A 22,605-nucleotide genomic window follows, 5' to 3' on the forward strand; every position below is an offset into this window, starting at 1 on the left:
AGTACGGGTATGGTGCTGACAAACCTAGAAACATAATCGGGGCGAACCGGGATTCGAACCCACAATCATAGGTTTCTGGCGTGCCCAAGGAACGCAACTCTGCACAGCGAATCGCGGCGCCTTAGATATTTGGGTCACCCGTGCCTCCTGGAATCTTAGAGCAGACACGCAACTAAATAAAATTATTTAAAAAAAATGAAAATTTTAAAGGACATTAAATTAAATTAAATATAAATTAAATTATACAAATTGTTGCGGTCGCTACCGGTAGAGCAGGACATGCTCATTGCTCCCCCGTTTCGCGAACACCTGTGCCAAATTGCACAAAGCGATCTTAGCGCTAAGATGATCGTAACTCCAATACTTTAGCATTGGCTTACAATAGTCTTAGCGCTAAGATCGCTTTGTACAAGTGGGCCCTGGTGTCATCACTAACTTTCAATGATCCGTTCATATATTTTTTACTACATTTTTTTGTCTTTTACGCCCTATGGAATCTGTTTGGGAAAATAATCTAGACTGATACTTCTCTGGCGTTGAGGTTTTGTATTTATTGCGTATAGATAACAATAACCTTTAGGCTAATCATATTTAAAAACTTAAACGATAAATATTGACGAATATGTATGGTAAGAACTGGAACTAATATTCAAGATAAGCTCTATTTATAGTCTTTTCATTACATATTGAATTAATTTATTTCAAATATTTATGTTTTTCAATCCTGCGAAGAGACCCGGGTGTGATTTGATTTTTAAATCAATAATGGTTTTTACTATCTTGGGAAACATTATACTAATTTCAGGGCTGGGCATGTTTCTTCCAGGAAAAAGATCTGCCATAAATGTGCTTGTGATATATATCAGTATCTGAAGAACATGTAGCACATATGGTGTCTAAATGGGCAAGTTATTTTTTTCGAAATGTGCCTCTTTTCACCCAGAAGAGGGTGGTGCCCGAATAAGATCGTAATGTGACTGTTTTCCTTCTAGAGCCTAACAGGTATCTTGGGTTGTATTCTCCCCAGGGCGGTGAGACGTAAAATCAAGTGCAGACTGATCTTTGATCGGGGTAATTATAAAATTAATTATTATTAAAAAGAAACTTTAATATATTTTATCTCAGGATGATCCTTTTTCACGAACAGCCAATGAAAATAAAAACTCAAACAAAAAAAAGCAACAGCTCCTTTAATGATATATAAGCGTTCCCCAAAGTAATCGTCCAGAATGCAGAGTTTCCGGTATAATGGGGTTTATCTGTTTATCGGGGTTTACACATTCCGGACATCTACTGGTAGGAACTTTTTTTTCGGTATTCAAAGATCATAACTCTATACGCCGAAGACCCGGGTTCGATTCCCGACATGGGTACAATGTGTGAAGCCCATTTCTGGTGTCCCCCGCCATGATATTGCTGGAATATTGCTAAAAGCGGCGTAAAACCATACTCACTAACTCACTCATAACTTCGTTATTCAGGACAGTTGTTAATCCAGACGATTTCACGGACAACGGATGAACTGTTCATGTATTTTCCTATAACTTTAGTTTGTCATGTCAACATCACACGGCTCCGGTGCAGGGTCACCGCCAGTGTCTGTGTTGAACTTTTAGCAAACGGGTGGTGTCATTTGATGTTGTGTAACGCCCATTGCTCGTCAGTTTTACACTGGCTCTGTAAATACTCACAGTAGCTTGTAGACATAGCGTTAAGCTTGGCCTGATCCAAATGGGTCGTGACCACGCATGGTTAACATATATATGATCCACGGGGCAGGCGTCAGGAACGCCCATACCCTGACGTCACAACGGGGAGGTTTGTAGGAAGGGAGGATAGGATGGATAGATTTGTTTGTTGTTTTACGCCGCAGTCGGTCTGTAAAGTAATCGAGTCTGGACCAGACAATCCAGTGATTGACATCATGAGCATCGACCCACACAATTGGGATACGATTACATGCATCGAGCCTCCCTATCCCGTTAGTCGCCTTTTACGGCAAGCATGGGTTGCTGAAGACCTATTCTACCCCGGATCTTCACGGGTCGAGTGAGTGAGGGAGTGAGGTTTTACGCCGCTTTAGGCAATGTTCCAGCAATAACACGGCGGGGGACACCAGAAATTGGTTTCACACGAGACATTAAACACAGTGAATCTCATTTCCTACATCGATTAGTACATCAGGAATATTTCGAGTTAACAATGGTTCGAGACAAACGGATTACCGATATTGGACTTTGTTCGTACAATAGCGCTGCGTTGCTTTAAACGACGTATCGATTTCATAAGTTCGTGTTAACGCCTGTTCATCGTACCTTCGGGGTGGTCGGGTAGCCTAGTGGTTAAAGCGTTGGCTCGTCACTCCGAAAACACGGGTTCGATTCCCGACATGGGTACAATGTGTGAAGCCCATTTCTTGTGTCCCGCGCCGTGATATTGCTGGAATATTGCTAATTGCGACGTAAAACCATACTCACTCACTCACTCATTGTACCTTCAAATACCTTCTTATTATTATTCATGGGGTCCGTTCCACAAAGCTGTCGTTGTCGTAAGGTACTCGTAGCTCCCATACTTTAACATACACCTGCGACTGTCGTTGCGCTACGGCCGCTTTATGGAACCGGACCCTGGTGTTGAGAGTGAGTGAGTGAGTGAGTATGGTTTTACGCCGCTTTTAGCAATATTCCAGCAATATCACGGCGGGGGACACCAGAAATGGGCTTCACACATTGTACCCATCGATGTCTTCGGCGTGACGAGCGAACGCTTTAACCACTAGGCTACCCGACCGCAAACAAACAAACAAACAAACAAACAAAGCATAACCTGTTTTTTGGAATGAATTTGTTATTTACGTATTTAAGCAGTAAGCATCAGAATAAAGAAAATCAGGAATATAATCGTATAGTCGGCATCACGTGTAAAGGCTTGAAGCAATGAGTGAGTGAGTGAGTGAGTGATTGAATGGGTGAGTGGGTGTGTGGGTGGGTGGGTGAGTGAGTGAGTGAGTGAGTGAGTGAGTGAGAGCATGTCCTGGTATTTTGTCAAATACGTTCCCCTTTACATACGTTCCGTTACTTCTTGCAATCAGCATATATCGACTGTTGTGTAGTAGAAACGTGAGTTTTAATTCTTCTCTCCTCATACCAAAACGTAAAATTCCGGTCATATCACAGCTATACTTGGTTCATTCGAGACAAAACCAACGTCTTTAAATAGTTCTTCGAAAAAAAACCAGTTGTTCAAAGTGAAAGAAATAAGTCGTCACATCATGATAGATAATATGTCACATATTTAACAATATTTTTTACGGTCTTTTCAAATATTACAACGGTATAAGATCTAACGCGGACTGCTATTTTGTAAACTCGCATCCATATATGACATACGGATATCATCATGGTCTCCGCTGTAATGAAAACGGTCAAATTTCTGATTTAGCTCGACGTCTTATTCGTTATTCGTTTCTACAAATTAAATTCCACTATTTTTAGTCTTAATGGCACATTTGAAAGTAGGGCTCAGGCGTGTTGATTAGAAATATTCATGCGCTTAGCGGCAGGATAAAGTTTGAGACGCAATTAGTTCCACGTTTGGCTGAAGGAAACGTATCAGTGTCAGCTGACCATATCTCGTGACGTCGCCAGATGAAAAAAGAAAAATGGATTATTTAGAGACAATTTACTTCAACATAACAACATCAAGAACGTTAGTATCGTTCCGCTTTGGATATTTAGACTTCTTTACATTGTCACAGTTTTAGATTTAATCCTGTGCTATATACGGAGATGCATAATTTATACATCATAACGCATATAGAAAAGTATGTATACCCATCATTGACGTCTTCAAAAGACAGTGAGCACGTTTATACATATGTGCTATATATACACACCAAGATTCACCCTGCAGTGCAGACATACGGCAAACATCAGAAACTGTCGCACTGTCTTTTTCAAATTAACTTCAGCGTCCGATGTTTACTCCGGACTTAAATAAACAGGGACACGATCAATGCACTTCGACCCAATAAACAAACAACCTCATTGAAAAACTAGGAAGTGTTTAGCACGTGACTCACTAAGATATTGGTGTTTCAGATACCTGTTACCTGGACACACACCTGGAGTCGGGGGATGCTGAGCTTAACCTGCGGGTAAGTAAATCATAATACTACAAGATGATGACTAGAATGATAAAGACTTAAAATTTACAAGTCACTTTCAAATTCGCTTTTACTAAAAAAAACATATATATATATACGTTATCATTTTCGTGGACTCGTTACTTGGATTCGTGGTGTGGACTAACGCTGTTTGTTTTACAGTCTTACAACAAGTTTTCCCTGTAAACAATGCGTTATAGATTAACCGCTTGGGCTTGCTGGGGTTTGTGAGTTGTGATGGAACATATCGACTTTTGTTATTTGTCCCGTCTGGTTTGTATACATATTTACATCAAATACGTTGGTAACGTTCCTTGTCGCTCACACTCCCACGCGTTGCTTGCGAACACCCGGTGTCATCACTATTTAGCGGTGATCCATTCCTAGGTTTCACCGCTATTTTGACTTTACGCGCGATGGCATCTGTCGGATAACACCAGGTGTCATGACTATTTAGCGGAGATCCATTCCTAAGTTTCACCGCTATTTTGCCTTTACGCGCGATGGCATCTGTCGGATAACACCAGGTTTCATGACTATTTAGCGGAGATCCATTCCTAAGTTTCACCGCTATTTTGCCTTTACGCCCGATGGCATCTGTCGGATAACGCTGGTCATCCTGGTGTTGACGTTTTAGATATAGGTTGCGTCAGGAAGAATCTGTGATGCGCCGATATGAGCAGCATTGCAATATTGGTCTTCATACACTGCGCCTGTGAAGGATTCGACCTCAGTGTTGTGAAGCAACCACGCTAACCTACATACTGTACAATGAGAATATGTCCTGTCTTTAGTTAGGCACTGTCCTTATCATGAAGGTATGTCCTTATCATGCAGGTATACCCTTATCATGAAGGTATATCCTTATCATGAAGGTATGTCCTTATCATGAAGGTATGTCGTTATCATAAAGGTTTCTCCTTATCATGAAGGTATGTCCTTATCATGAAGGTATGTCCTTATCATAAAGGTTTCTCCTTATCATAAAGGTTTCTCCTTATCATGAAGGTGTGTCCTTATCATGAAGGTATGTCCTTATCATAAGGCTTCTCCTTATCATGAAGGTGTGTCCTTATCATGAAGGTATGTCCTTATCATCGAGGTATGTCCTTATCATAAAGCTTTCTCCTTATCATGAAGATGTGTCCTTATCATGAAGGTAGGTCCTTATCACAAAGGTTTCTCCTTATCATGAAGGTGTGTCCTTATCATGAAGGTATGTCCTTATCATGAAGGAATGTCCTTATCATAAGGTATGTCTTTATCATAAAGGTTTCTCCTTACCATGAAGGTATGTCCTTATCATGAAGGTATGTCCTTATTATGAAGGTATGTCCTTATCATGAAAGTGTGTCCTTACCATGAAGGTATGTCCTTATCATGATGGTATGTCCTTATTATGAAGGTATGTCCTTATCATGAAAGTGTGTCCTTATTATGAAGGTATGTCCTTATCATGCAGGTATGTCCTTATCATGAAGGTATGTCCTTATCATGAAGGTAAGTCCTTATCATTAAGGTATGTCCTTATCACAAAGGTTTCTCCTTATCATGAAGGTATGTCCTTATCATGAAGGTATGTCCTTAGCATAAAGGTTTCTCCTTATCATAAAGGTATGTCCTTATCATTAAGGTATGTCCTTATCATGAAGGTATGTCCTTATGTTTATATGGCAACATCAGATGTTCATATGACACCCCTACCGTCAGCACAGCATGGAATACTTGTACATGGTTCTATTTTTTATATTGTAATTTGATTGAAAGGTTTTGAGGTTTTTTTAAAAATCGCATAATACAGAACTGCGGATGGGTATCTTAGACATCCTAGTTTTGAAAATAAATAAATATGTTGTTTTTATGGCACAATTTTATTTTTCAAACATGGTCGGTGTCATGTGGTTGCAAATTCACTTGTTACCCCTGTATTCAATGAACCAATGCATTTTCACACAAAAATTATCCAGCAATGGATTACTTTTTAAAACTGTTGCAGGAATGAGTAATGGTAAAACAAACATAATCCAATTTAACAACAGTTCTTTCAATTTTCAATTCCATAAACAACAATCAAGGCATACCTTAGTATACTGAGTTTGTGAATATGAATATGATTAAACTACTAGCTACTTATGCAAGAAAAAAGTACATCTTTATCCAGTTGTATCTCTGCTGATAGCTTTACAAGGAATCGATCTTCCTCATGTGTGAGACAAAGCTATTGTCTCCAAGGCGATGGGCAGATCACACTGAAAGCCGCCTCGGCTTGTCTTACTTGTCCATATATCGCTAAAGTATGTAATTTAGCTGAAGACTTCATCCAAAGCAGTCCAGAATATATTTATTGTTGGACGGATGAAAACACTCCAGACCGTGTCATTATTCAAACTATTGCTATTTTGAGAAGCCACCTGATCAATCGAGTATCGCCTACCGCCCAGTGACGCACAGGAATCTATATAAAGATGCAGTGTGGAGGTATACATACGATAGCTTTTTTTTACTGAAAACTATTATTCTTGAACAAGACGTTCTATTCAGAAGATTGCTTTCCTTTTAACATTTACAAATATGTATCCTGATTCATTTCAATTCATGGTTTTAAGTAATCCAGTTATGTCCATACACGCTCAACTGTGCTCTTCAGCTGCTATATAATGATATGGTGTTATTATCATTCTAGAGTTGTTGAGGGAGCACGGGTGGCCCAGTCGTCTAAGGCGCCGCGATTCGCTGTGCAGAGTTGCGTCCCTTGGGTACGCCAGAAACCTATGATTGTGGGTTCGAATCCCGGTTCACCCCGATAATGTTTCTAGGTTTGTCAGCACCATACCCGTGCTCGTGGGTTTCACCGAAGTGGTAAACGTCTGAGACCTGCATCACTTCGGGCTCCCCCCCCCCCCCCCCCCCCCACACACACACACACATTAAGCTGACACACCGTGATATAACTGGAAGACTGTTAAAAGCGGCGTTAAACCCAACTCACTCACTCACTCGCTCACTTTAGTGTTGTTGGTTCCTGTTCAGTTTCCGCTCCTCCGATCCAATATTCATTCATTCATTCTTTCATTCATTCATGCATGCATTCATTCATTCATTTATGGTGCCCTTACTGTTGTTTTTATTAAACTTGGCTGAAATTTTCACTGAGGAAATTTACAAAACGCTAAAATATTTTAATCAATTATTTTATGCCAGACTGACTAAAGGTTATTAAGAAATTCAAAGAGAATTAAAAACATCACAATAGACTTATTATGCTGGGATTAAAATAACATTCATTAACTTATCATTTTCAGTCACTGGGGGAAGTAGAGCATAAAAATGTTTGGAATTCGTTATCATAATATTATAAATGGAAAAATAATTATAAAATGACTGAAATAGTTTGGCGTTTTGTAAATTGCCAAAGTGAAAGTTTTCGTCATTTAACACAGTGACTGTCATATACAGCATGCGAGTCACAGGCAAGTCAATGGTGTACTTATATCACATCAATTACAATTGACAGTTCACACCGCTTTTGAACAAAAGTTGACTATTGAGGTGAGGTGAAATGGGGTTTAGCGTCGCGTTCAAGATTATTACACTTATATAGCGACGCTGTGTGTGTGCGTGTGGCTACTTGTACTAGTCCGGACTGGTGTAGGGATTATAGTGCTAGCCCACTGAGATACCATGCCACAGTTTAACATGGATACCCCACTCAGGCACAGTATACTGACTCCGAGCTGAGCCTTGTCCCCTTAATGCCGAGCGCCAGGCAGGGAAACAACAAGTATGGCGTCTTCGGGTATGACGCGGCCGGGCATCGAACCACAGACCCTCTGCTCTCCGGGTCGAGTTGACTTGTGACGTAAATGGCTACAGGATGTTGGGAATGTAGAGATTCAGCTGGCGTTACCGTGGTTATGCATAAGTCTTCATACCAAGTTTAATAACATTACATCGTACAAAACTGGCATTTAAATGTATGGAGAATCGAGAGATGTCCGTCCGCTCATCCTTCAGTCTGTCTGCCCATCTATCAGTGAATCTGTCAGCCATTCTGACTTTCATTCTGTCTTTTTATGTCCGTCTTGTCTGCCCATGGGCCTTTCCGGACCAGCGCCCACCCGTTCGTCCGTCCGCCCACAACATGTAAATGTTCCTCTCCAGAGATTTATCTTGCACTTGAACACAATAAGGAAATATCTGGAATAATGTAAAATCCAACAAAAAAATGTCTTCTTCATTTTTCAGTGGATCAAACTTGAAACCTTCGTATCTTTAGCTTAGTGAGTGAACAACTCGACTGCAGAGGCGTTGACAAACCACAGTGCGTTGAAGAATCTCTTGTCTTCAAGTACATGTCCTCTGGCAAGCTATATTGTACACCTGTTTCCTAAAGTTCACGGGAAGAGTTTGAAACAAAAGTGTGGATCATATTTTATGTTGTTTCAGAGTTTTCGTTCGGTTTATATGTTTAATAAATGACTTCCCTTCGGGTTTTAATGGAATTTGAATAAGAATGAGGTTTTAAATCTGACAAAATCCCTCGGACACGTTATGTCGCACTGTTTAATCCCGTAACGCTTTCGTGAACCAGTGTGTGTTATGGCCTACAAAACGACCCCCAGATTCTGATAGGTCTCGAGGCGCTCTGGTCTCAATGTCACAAGCGTACCTTTGATCGCCATCTCTGCTGACAGGTGGAGTGGTCTTCAACACAATAAAACTCCTGCTTCATCTTCGAATATCAAGATCTTTGGTTTTAAAAGTGACAAGGAGAGATCACATCACTTACATCTTGGCTCGTCAAATGAACCACTGACGTTATGTAGTAACAGTTATATCTATCATTTCGACATTTCAGTGCTGGGAAGGTGTCCATAATTATAGAGCTCTAATGCTTTCCCCTGGCCGTGCCAGGCTCCGCTTCTCGTGGGTTCGAATCCCAGATTCCCACCGATTATGACTATTGGTCTATCAGCACCATTACCGGGCAGGTTGGTTTTGCCATAGTAATAAACGTCTAGGACTTGCGTTAAACAACAAACACACAAACAAACAAACAAACAAACAAACAAATCACTTTAGGCTTTCCTCCCAGGTTGAGCTGTTATAACTATATACTGTTCAAAGCGCCCTCGACCCAACTCACTAACTCACATTATATTTTCAGTTTAAACAATATAAAGCTTTGCAAATTGTACCCTCTTTAGGATTCGAACCATCAAACCTAAATCAAACAGTCATAATATATATTAATATCATTATACACATGTCCTTTGATGCCGTTAGCACAATCACAAATCGATTTTCTCAGAAGTGCCTTAGCCAATGTATTTATAATTTAAATTTATAATTATCAATATTATATTTGATTGTCAAAATAAATTCTTATTCAGGGAAAAAATACAACTATATAAAAATAAATGTATAAATATATAAATATATAAAAACAATGGTTCTCTACCTTTACTATAAACGCAAATATATACATGTTTTACTTCAAAACTGCCGTTAACACATACTACGAATGTTGTAAGTCTTACACCCCAACTTAAACCTACACTAATCGGAAGGTGGGGTAGCCTAATGGTAAAAGCACGATTCCCCACATGGGCACAATGTGTGAAACCCATTTCTAGCGTCTCCCGCCGCGACATTGCTCGTATGGTGCTAAAAGCAGCGTAAAACCATACTCACTCACTTACAATAAGAACACTTTATGCAGGTGGGCCCGGCTAGGTTTGACAGGAAGAGGCCCTGTTCGGGTTAAATGGATGTCGACCTGTTAATTTCCTTTACACGTTCGTTCAATAAGCCTGAATTGACGTACTCGATCGTTATAGTGTCGATAGAGAAATTCTCACCTGATATGAATGAATGAGGGTTAAATGCAATTAGTTGCGCCTCGCAGTGACCGACCGGACCTTTATTTAGCTAGAGAGATGAACTTCCCGCCATTTGTAAACACTTCTCGCCATTTAGTGGATATTTGCTTCCCCATGACGGCTAGCGCTGATCAGTGACCGGGCGGATAATTCCGCCTCCCGCATCTATAACATTAAACAATCATCAAATTCAGTCCGGTTATGTCGAAGGGCCAAAAAGGACTTTGAAACGATATATATGTAAAGGCGGAAGCGTAACATGATTTGGTGAAGATGGGAATTGAGTTCGCTTCCATTAATAGAGCTCGAGACAAAAAGAGAGATTTGACACCATTGTGGAGCAACAGGGAGACCCCATTTTGCTTACATTGGGAATCGTTGCCGGGTCAGCGGCTTGACGGGCTTTAGCCAGTAGGCTGCCTCGGCGCAAGACGGCTTTCCAATTATAGTTTTATACAGACATAAAGTGATATATTCACATATGCAAATGAAGATGATGCAAAATTAATATTTATCAGATCATTTCATTTCGATTACGTTAATAGAGAGTGAATAGGGTTTTGCGCCGCATTTGGCAAAATCTCAGGTGGTGGACACCAGAAATGGGCTTCTTACATTGTACCCATGGATTAATCGAACCCGGGCTCCGGCGTGATAATCGAACGCTTTGACCACAAAGGCTACCCACCTCCCAAATAGTATTCTTTAATGATTTGAATCAGGCATGTCGGGACTGCCAGTTTTCCTTGTAAGTCTTATACTCCTTTGCCCTACTCATATTGATTTACATTCAGCCTTGGAACCAACAATGTTTACAGGTCTTTACAGTGTTGTGCTACCCCTAGTGTACAGTACATACACCATGTGCACTCAAAAGAACCCACTTGTCCGCTGGTAGATGACCAGATGGTGGAAATAGGAATATGTACATACACCCGAACACAAGTGTCAAAACTTGTGGTGTCACCCTGTGCAAGTGACTTAGTTGCAATGTGCCTCTGTTCACCGAGGTACCCGATATATGAATAGGTACCCGATGTGTGAGGTGGATGTAAAAACCCTCTAGCGCCCGTAGGCAGCTTGGGTTGTATACCCCCCAGGGAGCTGAAAATGATAACTGGAATGCAAACGGATCCACTGGTCGGGGAACAAAGTTACCGCATTTGAGCAGATATTAGTATCTGGATGCGTGCTGTATAGTATACAGCCTCAGACGTATCCAGGCCAACAAACCTGATCTTGTCCTTTTTGATAAATCCAATGATATCATTTATATCATTGAATTTTCTGTCCCCTTTTGACACTAATGTGATTGACAAGATTGAGGAAAATCATGGCAAATATGCGGACCTCGCCTTCGAAATGTCACGCTTGCATCCAAAGTACCAAGGTGTCCGACTCCCCATTGTTCTCGTTGCCTTAGGTTTGGTACCTCCCAATCTGTTGACTGACATTGGAAGAGTACCCGGGTTTGCTACCAGGAATACAGCCCCTCTGACAATCTGGGTAATGCAGAAGGCTGCAGTGTTGGGGAGTCTTCACACTTTCCGAAAAGTTCAGGATGGGTTTGACTAGGCAGCGCTTCCTGGGAGAAGTCCCATTCGCTGTCTGGGCTGCGTGTAGAGGGGTCAAGAGCCCTGAGATGATGATAAGCCTAACCAGTCGGGCTGTGCTAGGATCACCCAAACCCTCTTTGCTGCATTTTTTATTTTAATCTTTAATTTTTTTTTCTAAAAACGAGCCAAGGATGTGGGACATAATCTCAAAGTCGGTGTTGATTTTGTTGATGGTTCTGTACTGCTAGACGGTACAGAAATGAATATCAACCAAGCGAAGTGCCATATCAAGTCGCCCCAGACTCAGTTTTTCAAGGAAAGGCTATCTGAACGACCACTGCATCGAATTTATGCGCAGTGTGTTGAGAAGATCAGCAATCCTGCAGAGTCCTTCGCTTGGATGAAGTCGTCTGGCTTGAAAAGTGAAACAGAAGGCTTTCTGTTTGCTGCTCAGGACCAGTCACTTCCCACTCGAAACGGTCAATGTGTGATTTTGCATCAAAATGTAAATATGAAATAATGTAGATTATGTAATGAATTTAAGGAGACTGTCCAACACAGTGTGAGTGGATGCCCAGCTTTGGCACAAACACAGTATCTTAAACGACATGATGGTGTAGCTCGATCATTTTATTACCGTCTTCGCCATGCTTGTGGCTTTGACACAGAGGTCCATCCATGGTACGACCCAGAATATGTAGAGGGCGTCATGGAAAATGATAAATACAAAATTCTTTGGAATAGGCCCGTATACAGCCTCAGACGTATCCAGGCCAACAAACCTGATCTTGTCCGTTTTGATTAATCCAATGAAATAATTTATATCATTGAATTTCCTGTCCCCTGTGACACTAATGTGTCAGGAAAAACATGGCAAAAATGCGGACCTCACTTTCGAAATGTCACGCTCGCATCCCAAATACAAAGTTGTCCGAATCCCCATTGTTCTCGGTGTCTTAGGTTTGGTACCTCCCAATCTACCCGGGTTTGCTACCAGGAATACAGCCCTTCTGACAATCTGGGTAATGCAGAAGGCTGCACTGTCGGGGAGTCTTCACATTCTCCGAAAACTTCTGGGTGGGTTTGACTAGGCAGCGCTTCCTGGGAGATGTCCCATTCATAATCTGTAAATCATAATAATAATAATAATAATAACAACAACAACGACGACGACGACGACGACGACAACAACAACAACAACAACAACAATAATAATAATGCATATTACATATTGGTGTACAATGTGTGAATATCGTTTCCGCAGTGGTGTTGATTGAATATCGCATTTGAATATGACATCTATACTCGCATATCCACATAGTTGTGTCAACCACAAGCCGATAAAGTTGACTCCTTTGTCAAATATATCCATCGTCAAAGAAAAAAGGTTCAGAAGAAAACCGAACCAAGACCCACACACATCAGGAGTCTCGCCGCGTTGTCATACAATGTCGGACGCGGACGCTTGGGTGGTATTCCGCAGAGCGCAACACCACCAGCGCTGTGGAAGGGTATGTATAGCCGCTCCTGTATACAAACCTTCTGCTTACTGTTTCACAGGGGCGATGGAGGCGGACAAGCGTGCATCCATCACTGCGGTTATGAAGGTATTCATTTCTTTCGCATCTTTGAGTTAACAAATTAAAATATCATCACGTGTCCACCAGGGATTCAGATGTACCTCACTCCTGCCTCATCCCATGTGATAATATTTGTATTATATTATAATTGATGAGAGTGATGATTATATTCATCTTTGATTTGACGTAATGACAATGCGTGTCCGTCATAGCGGGGAGAGTAGGACCTCTGTGGAGACCTTTTTCATGCGGTTTACTACATGGATGATGATGATGATGGTGATGATGATGATGATGATGATGATGATGTTGATAGTAATGATATTACTATGATGAACATGATGCTGATGCTGACTTTGATGCCGATTATGGAGTGGTTTAGACTTTGCTGCTTGTATTGACAAATTGTAATATTTAAGTTGCGGAGTAGGTGAGTAGTTACAGCGTTGGCTGGTCACTTGAAACCTGGGTTCGATTCCCCACATGGGTAAATATTTGAATTTCTTAATGTCCCTTGCCGTGATATTTTTTCGATATGGCTCAAACAGCTTTGAACCAAACTAACACACAATTAATAATGCGCTCAATATACAATACTGTTATGAATAAAATTCCCTCTATTAGCCGCAGTGACCGACGTGTTTACATTAGCTGTTGAGTTAAAACATGTATTCACAAATGGATTTTTTTCTTCGTGTATGTACAAAATCTATACTTTTTGTCAACTAATACACGATATTTAAATATTTCTCTTGTTTTCACACTTTACCCGAATGTATGTGATGGCAGAAGCGCTGACAACAGCTGTGCCCAGCTTATAAGTGAACACGTCCAGCTGTTTACATCTAGCGCGAGTGGTAGCTGTTCACGTTCGTCATATTATGTTTTTACATATTAAACAACAAACATCTAACTTGAAACGGTGCATATATGCTTAATCATGACATTTTTATTTTGTAATTAATCCAAATTTTCATGTTTCGTAAACTGTATTGTGCTTCAGTTGGGCTTAAGATAGGCCTTGTAAAAATGTTTGTTTACTCATTTAAAAAAAATGATCTTCCATTGTTTTCCAAATTTCTTATTCCTTGTTACAATGAACGCATGTAATGGTTGAATTTCCATTCGAGGTTTAATGTATGATTAATAGAATGCGGAAGGAAAAACCTATCTTTTATAAATGGGTTTCTTTTAGTCCAAGAACGCATAACCACAACTTCAAGAGACCAAAGATGTTTTTGTGCATGTGACTGTTGAAGGATTGACCTTTTTCTGAAACAAACCACTGAGGAGTTTGGTTTGAAATTCTTTTTAAATCGTCAGAATTTGCTATTTGTCCTGATAAATGAGTATACTAAAATGTAAGGTAATGTTGTTTTACGTCGCAAACATCACTACTACTATCACTGAATGGTAAAATGACTCGTGAAGATCGGGTAATGGGTCTTCAGCAACCAACGCTTATCGTAAGAGGCGACCAACGGGATCGCTAACTTGCTTGATGCGTGTCATCTTATCCCATTTGCGTACATCGATGCTCATGATGTCAATCACTGGATTGTCTTGTCCAGAATCGATTATTCACAGACCGCCGTCATATAGCTGGAATATTGCTGAGTGTGGCGTTAAACAACAAACAAACAATAACCGCGGATATTCTAATAGTTCTAGAACCAGAGCATCCCGGTCATACATACTTTCTGTCAACGACCCCAGAGGGTATTCAGCGTTAGCAATGATCCCGAGCAGCCTACGCTTGAAACGCTAGTGGTCAGCCTCCGTGATGTGACTGTGTTAACGTACACCGACGACGAAGGACGTTGTTCATGATATCAATCCCTGGTTGTCCAGTCCGGACTCGATGATTTACAAATATAGTTAGCTGACACACTTAGGGGTGTAGATGCTGTCGTTAATCCAGGTCGGTGCGAGTAGCCCAGTGGTTAAAGCGTTCGCTCAACATGCCGAAGTCCGGGTTCGATTCCCCACAGTGGTACAGTGGGTACAGTGTGTGAAGCCCATTACTGGTGTCCACCGCCGTGATATTGCTGGAATATTGATAAGAGCGGCGTAAAACCCAGCTCACTGTCAATGATCAAGTCATTATCTGAAAAAACCCATTGGTTACTGGAATGAGCAACGATCCTCATGATCGAGTACGATGCCAGCTAGGTCACGCATTGTAACATACTATCTCCTTTCTAAGGCTCTTTCAACAAGCCTGGGTACCGGGAATCCTCACATGGACCCGTTTTACAAAGTAACTTTAGTGCTACGATGGTCTTAGCTTCCACGCCTGCTCTAGCACGGACATAGGACAGTATGGCTATGAAGGACTTATCTTCCATGCCTACTCTAGCACAGACATAGGACAGTATGGCTACGACGGTCGTAACTTCCATGCCTACTCTAGCCTCTAGCACAGACATACGACAGTGTGGAAATAGCGGTCGTAACTTCCATGCCTACTCTAGCACAGACATGCGACAGTGTGGCTACGACGGTCTTAACTTCCACGCCTGCTCTAGCACAGACATGCGACAGTGTGGAAACAGCGGTCGTAACTTCCATGCCTACTCTAACACGGACATTCGACAGTGTGGAAACAGCGGTCGTTACTCCCATGTCTACTCTTGCCTCTAGCACGGACATACGACAGTGTGGAAACGGCGGTCGTGGCTCCCGTGCCTAATCTAGCCTCTAGCACAGACATGTGACAGTGTGGCTGCGACGGTCTTAACTTTCATGGCTACTCTAGCACGGACACACGACAATGTGGCTACGGCGGTCTTAACTTCCATGCCTATTCTAGCACAGACATTGGACAGTGTGGCTACGACGGTCTTAACTTTCATGCCTACTCTAGCACAGACTTACGACAGCGTGGCTACGACGGTCTTAACTTCCATGGCTACTCTAGCACAGACATACGACAGCGTGGCTACGACGGTCTTAACTTCCGTGGCTACTTTAGCACAGACGTACGACGGTGTGGCTACGGCGGTCTTAACTCCCATACTCTAACACAGACGTACGAGAGTCGTAACTCCCATACTCTAACACAGACGTACGAGAGTCGTAACTCCCATACTTTAATACAGATTTACGACAGTAGTGGTACAACGCTTTGATGAACGGACACTTCGTCGATTTGATCTCATTGCTAAGGGCGAGTTTGTGTCATAACTAATGACACTGTGCGCCAACTCCTTGCTGAGCAAGCCTGTATGTGCATTTCTGACACAGGCACCTGTGACACGAATCTACATGTGAGTTTGAATATTTATTTATGTACAACTCGTGACGCTGCATACCACATCTCATGCTGTCGAATACAATTACTGTTTCGCATTCGTTTCCACTCGTGTCATCCCGTGAGAAACCGAACGTTACGGAACAGGGCGGAATTAGGCGAATTGTGACGAACGGATGGATTGAGTTACATTTGGTACCTAACGTCATATGCCCCCTTCCATAACACTTAGTATAGTATACTGGAAGAGTTTATTTAAGGTAAGTGATTATAAGATACTGTAACAATATTTCATTTAAACGTGTGTGTGGCGGGGGGGGGGGGGGGGTGTGTGTATCCTCGATTTTCTGTAAAAGTTCTGCTATGTGACGGCGATCTATGAATACTAGTAATCGAGTCGTGACCACACAATCCAGTGATTGATATCATGAGCATCGATCTACGCACTACTAGATGGACTACGGACATCTAGATGTTGTTACTCTCCCTGAACAGCGCACGCGGTTCATCGTTATACAACAAAACACGATAACTTTGATGCGAAGCATCGACACGGCGGTACAATATTGTCATGTCTTTATCAAAATGGCAACAACAAAAAATTTACAAAAAAATAATTTTCCCATTTTTTTTATTCAACTCAGTCATGTTTAAAACAATATAAACAATATTGGTTTCAATTCATTCCCTGTTTTTCATCTTACACCATGTTTTTGACTACTGTGCGATCACATCACTTAAATTCTGAATTTGATAAACACGGGTTTTCTAAATTAAATGAGAGCAGTGGCCTATTCACGCCACATGGTCTCAGCTGTCGCCGGACCCGTGAAGTTCCGGGGTAGAATAGGTCTTCAGCAACCCATGCTTGCCGTAAAAGGCGACTGTGCTTGTCGTAAGAGGCGACTAACGGGATCGGGTAGTCAGGCTCGCTCGCTCGTCGATTCATGTCATCGTATCACGTTTGCGAGGATCGATGCTCATGATGTCAATCACTGGATTGTCTGGTCCAGACTCGTTTGTTTACAGACCGCCGTCACATAGCTTGAATATTGCTGAGTGCGGCGTTAAACAACAAACAAACAACAGCTGTCGCCGAGCAAACCGTTGTGATGAACCGGCACATAGGCACTGTCTCTCCCAGAGTGAGTGAGTTGGGTTTAACGCCGCTTTTAGCAGTATTCCAGTTATATCACGGCGTGTCAGCTTAATGTGGGAGGAAAGCCCCAAGTGATGCAGGTCTCAGACGTTTACCACTTCGGTGAAACCCACGAGCACGGGTATGGTGCTGACAAACCTAGAAACATAATAGGGGCGAACCGGTCTGTCCAAGAATTGCGGTAAACTTGCTAATAATTGTCAAGCATTTCAGGGTTTGAAGAACTTACAACATATCAGGAATGTTATGATAAAGTAGATAAAATATCACATGCTCTAAATATATGTTTTAAAAAGAAACAGAAATGCATATACTGTCTTTTCAATTACCATAAGTACCATAGACTGGGTTAACAGGCAAATACAGCTGTGTTTGAACGATTTGAATGATATTTGCTGTGAGTGCACACTTGCCTGTGACCCGCCCCCCTTTAAATACACTTGAAAGTAAGTTTACGGAATCCTGTGGAGTCTGTTACATGAATAAATGGTTGTCAAGCACAGGCATTGCAGATCGTGCAAACAATCTTTTTTATTCGAAGTCTCTTGGTGACGTCTCATTCAAGACAACTCATTTTAAATAAAAATATTTTGCATTGTTGGTGGTGATCAATTGCATGGTTTGTTGTCGTTGTTTGGTTGTTTAACGTCACACTCAGCAGTATAATAGCGGTCTGTAAATAATCGGATCTGGACCAAACAAAACAGTGATTGATATAATGAGCAACGATCAATATTTACAGGCTAATTCTAACTCAAAATTCATAACTCCTTCAAGCCAAGAGAGACTGTAATGAAAATCTGATTATTGGAACAGTGAGTGAGTGAGTATGGTTTTACGCCGCCTTCCAGCAATATCACGGCGGGGGACACCAGAAATGGGCTTCACACATTGTACCCATGTCCGGAATTGAAACCACTAGGCTACCCGATCGCCTCCCCCACCCCCATGATGTCAATCACTGGATTGTCTGGCCGAGACTCGTTATTTACCGACAGTCGTCATGTAGTTGGAATATTGTTGAGTGTCGCGTTAAGCAACAAACAAACAAACAAGAGTGATGTGTGTGAGTCAATACCTTGTTTTGGACGACATGACTACGTGTACAGTGACAGCACACAATATTCGATAGCTTAAAAAAGGTATTTGTCAGGGTAATGCATACATTATTTTCACGACTGAGTGACTTTAATCTTCGGACCAGCTAGGGAATTGTTGCAATAATTTAATAATCCAGCTATTTCATTTCAGGCAACATTGAGTTTCTTCGCCGAAATCGAAATAATTCAAGCTGCTGAACAGAAGTTCAAATGAAGCAGTTTCGTAGAGGCAATACGGATATTGCTTCTAACCTGAAACTTTTCGTTTCCACTTTTATCATTAATCTTACTTCTCTTTTAGAATTTATTGACCAAATACTTTAAATTTCAAATACATCAACCTTGTTTATCCGGATTTCAACGGAAACCTGTCGGAGTCATACTACATCTTCTGGACTGCTTCGTTTGTTCGGACGTAGGGATGTATTAGCACTGTGCACTGTACTATGTAACCTCGTTATACTGAGATTCTTCCAGTAAATACTGGATTGTTCACCTTACCTTTCATGTACTGGTATGATCGGTGTCTGAAGATGTAGAAGATGAGCTGATTTGAGAACATGTAGAGAACCAAAGAGGTACAAACAGAACAGCAACCAGTCACTCATTTGAAGTTCGGTCTGTTTTCAGAATAATAAAACACAGTGGTTGTTGATTTGATAGTTAGTTTTGCATTAGATGGCTACGCACCTTTGTATTTAACCTTTTAACTTATTACGTTGCGAGCAGTGAAGCATATACAGTAAACTACGGTTATAACGAACACGCTTATAACGAACTGACGGATATAACGAACTTAGTTTTTTGGTCCCGACTATTTGCTGTAGTTCTGCTGTATATATGCTTATAACGAACTACGGTTATAACGAACTAAAATTAGTGGTCCCTTTGAGTTCGTCATAACCGTAGTTTACTGTATGTTAATGTATCATGAATGCAGATTTCACTTTGATATCATAGAAGCTGTATTCTGGACAGCATGAAGTATTTACATAGTTTACTTAATTACTTGGATTCAGAAGGTAGCGTCCGGGGACGCAACTTAGTTATTGGGAGTGAGTGATTATGCTTTTACGCCGCTTTTAGCAATATTCCAGCAATATCAGGGCGGGGGACACCAGAAGTGGGCTCAACTCACTTCACATATGTGGTGAATTGAACCCGGGTCTTCGGCGTGGCGAACACTTTAACCTCTAGGCTACATCCCCTATCCTGTAGTTATGGATACGGTACAAACATTGGAGCTGATGTGACTTTAGAAATGCTGTTCCTGTCCTTATATGAATACATACACGTATATACAAGATTGGAGACATATGTGAACCTTTTTGACTGTTTGACAAGACGACTGACTCCATATTTGATACCCTTTTGACTGTATGACAAGAGGACTGACTCCATATTTGATACCCTTTTGACTGTATGACAAGAGGACTGATTCCATATTTGATACCTTTCTGATTGTATGACAAGAGGACTGACTCCATATTTGATACCTTTTTGACTGTATGACAAGAGGACTGACTCCATAATTGATACCCTTTTGACTGTATGACAAGAGGACTGACTCCATATTTGATACCTTTTTGACTGTATGACAAGAAGACTGACTCCATATTTGATACCTTTCTGATTGTATGACAAAAGGACTGACTCCATATTTGATACCTTTTTGACTGTATGACAAGACGACTGACTCCATATTTGATACCTTTTTGACTGTATGACAAGAGGACTGACTCCATATTTGATACCTTTTTGACTGTATGACAAGACGACTGACTCCATATTTGATACCTTTTTGACTGTATGACAAGAGGACTGACTCCATATTTGATACCTTTTTGACTGTATGACAAGAGGACTGACTCCATAATTGATACCCTTTTGACTTTATGACAAGAGGACTGATTCCATATTTGATACCTTTCTGATTGTATGACAAGAGGACTGACTCCATATTTGATACCTTTTTGACTGTATGACAAGAGGACTGACTCCATAATTGATACCCTTTTGACTGTATGACAAGAGGACTGACTCCATATTTGATACCCTTTTGACTGTATGACAAGAAGACTGACTCCATATTTGATACCTTTCTGATTGTATGACAAGAGGACTGACTCCATATTTGATACCTTTTTGACTGTATGACAAGACGACTGACTCCATATTTGATACCTTTTTGACTGTATGACAAGAGGACTGACTCCATATTTGATACCTTTTTGACTGTATGACAAGAGGACTGACTCCATAATTGATACCCTTTTGACTGTATGACAAGAGGACTGACTCCATATTTGATACCTTTTTGACTGTATGACAAGAGGACTGACTCCATATTTGATACCTTTTTGACTGTATGACAAGAGGACTGACTCCATATTTGATACCTTTTTGACTTTATGACAAGAGGACTGACTTCAACTTTCCCTTTATGTCGGGCATGCCTTTTCGACGAAGATTTCAAGGAATGTCATGGGACTTTTTCTCAAACGTTAGGGTTACAACATGTAAGGCCTTCGTAAAGCCTCAGAATGTTTTACGAATCAGTGATGTCCGATGCAATTCCCTGTGTTTCCCCGTGTTTTCTCAGGTTAACAATTGACTGCCCTTGCATGTGTTTGTGATGGGTGCCACCGGTGTGGCAGGTTAGCGACGTGCATGCACGTTTGTGTGTTTGTGTGTCTGCTTGTACTAGTCCGGACTAATGCCGATTTATAGTGCTAGCTCACTGAGATACCATGCCGGGATTTTTACCCCACTCAGACACAGTATACTGACTCCGAGCCGACCAGTCCTTGTTTTAGCCCCTCAAAGCCGAGCTCCAGGAAGGTGCCATCTTTTAACGTCTTATGGTGTGATGCGGCCGGGGATCGTGCCAACGACCTTCCGCTCTCCGGGCAGACGCTCTATTCACTAGACCACGGATGCGGTCGCAATTACTCCAAACCTTTTAAAATTTGTTTCCTGAGAATCCCTGTGAACTGGTGTCACTAAGACACGATCAACCTTCTGCACTGAAGCGTAAGCAGACATCGACATCATTAATCCGTCCCGGCAAAATTTGTATCGACAAAAGACACTCCGTTCGTCTCGAACTATGATAAACTCGATTTTTGCGGTCTCAGTGTAACAAGGTTACATCGTACAGTACTATCCATCCCTACATCCGAATAAACGAGGCAGTCCAAAAGATGTAGTATGACTCTCCGACAGGTTCCGTGCTCACGAAATCCGGATAAACAAGGTCGATGTATTTGAAGTTTAAAGGATTGGGTCAATAAGTTCTAAAAGAGAAGGAAGATTAATGATAAAAGTTGAAACGAATAATCTCATGGCGTATATTCGTATTATTTCTACTAAACTGTTTCATTTGAACATTTTCTCAACAGCTTGAATTATTTCCATTGATTAAATGTTGCATCGACAACGGGCCGACTGATATATATGATTAAACGAAGATAAACGAGAACGAAGAGAGGATTATGTCCATGCTAATACTACAAAAAGTCGGATCATTCAAATCGATACGTGATTTAACACACAGTAATAACACATTGGAAGCGCTGGAAAAGAGATGCTTGCGCGAGCTGAAACAAAGGGATTATTTAAGATTGTCATACTTGCAGTTATTAAGGATCATATTTAATGTTATATTAACAGTTATAGCTTTCGTGGGAAACACGAACATGAAAAATAAATCTGGCTATTGTTATTTTTTTCATTTCATTTAATTAAACTTTCAGCAAAAACGAATATTAATATATGTAATATGAAAACTTTGTTAGAATGTTTTTTTAAAGTGTTCTCGCATTTGAAAATATTGATATTTTCCCAGCACGTATAGAAGTCTATATATCAAAGGTTAAAAAAAGGCTTTTACTCTTCAGTTTTAAAA

At 41.1% G+C, this 22,605-nt stretch overlaps 1 protein-coding gene across 2 annotated transcripts in view; it reads left to right on the forward strand.

The window, feature by feature from the left end:
* LOC124116997 (beta-1,3-galactosyltransferase 5-like) overlaps nt 1-22,605 on the forward strand; it is a 94,585-nt gene that overhangs the window by 37,335 nt on the left and 34,645 nt on the right. The window contains exon 2 of one of the 2 annotated variants that reach the window (XM_046478661.2): nt 4,104-4,159. The gene's annotated coding sequence lies outside the window, so the exon portion shown is untranslated. Of the gene's footprint in view, nt 1-4,103; nt 4,160-13,163; nt 13,214-22,605 lie in introns of those variants that run through there. The other variant, XM_046478662.2, reaches the window with a different exon arrangement.

The sequence above is a fragment of the Haliotis rufescens genome, unplaced genomic scaffold (genome assembly GCF_023055435.1).
Source record: "Haliotis rufescens isolate VD_foot unplaced genomic scaffold, xgHalRufe1.0.p SCAF_23, whole genome shotgun sequence".
Classification (NCBI taxonomy): Eukaryota; Metazoa; Mollusca; class Gastropoda; order Lepetellida; family Haliotidae; genus Haliotis; species Haliotis rufescens.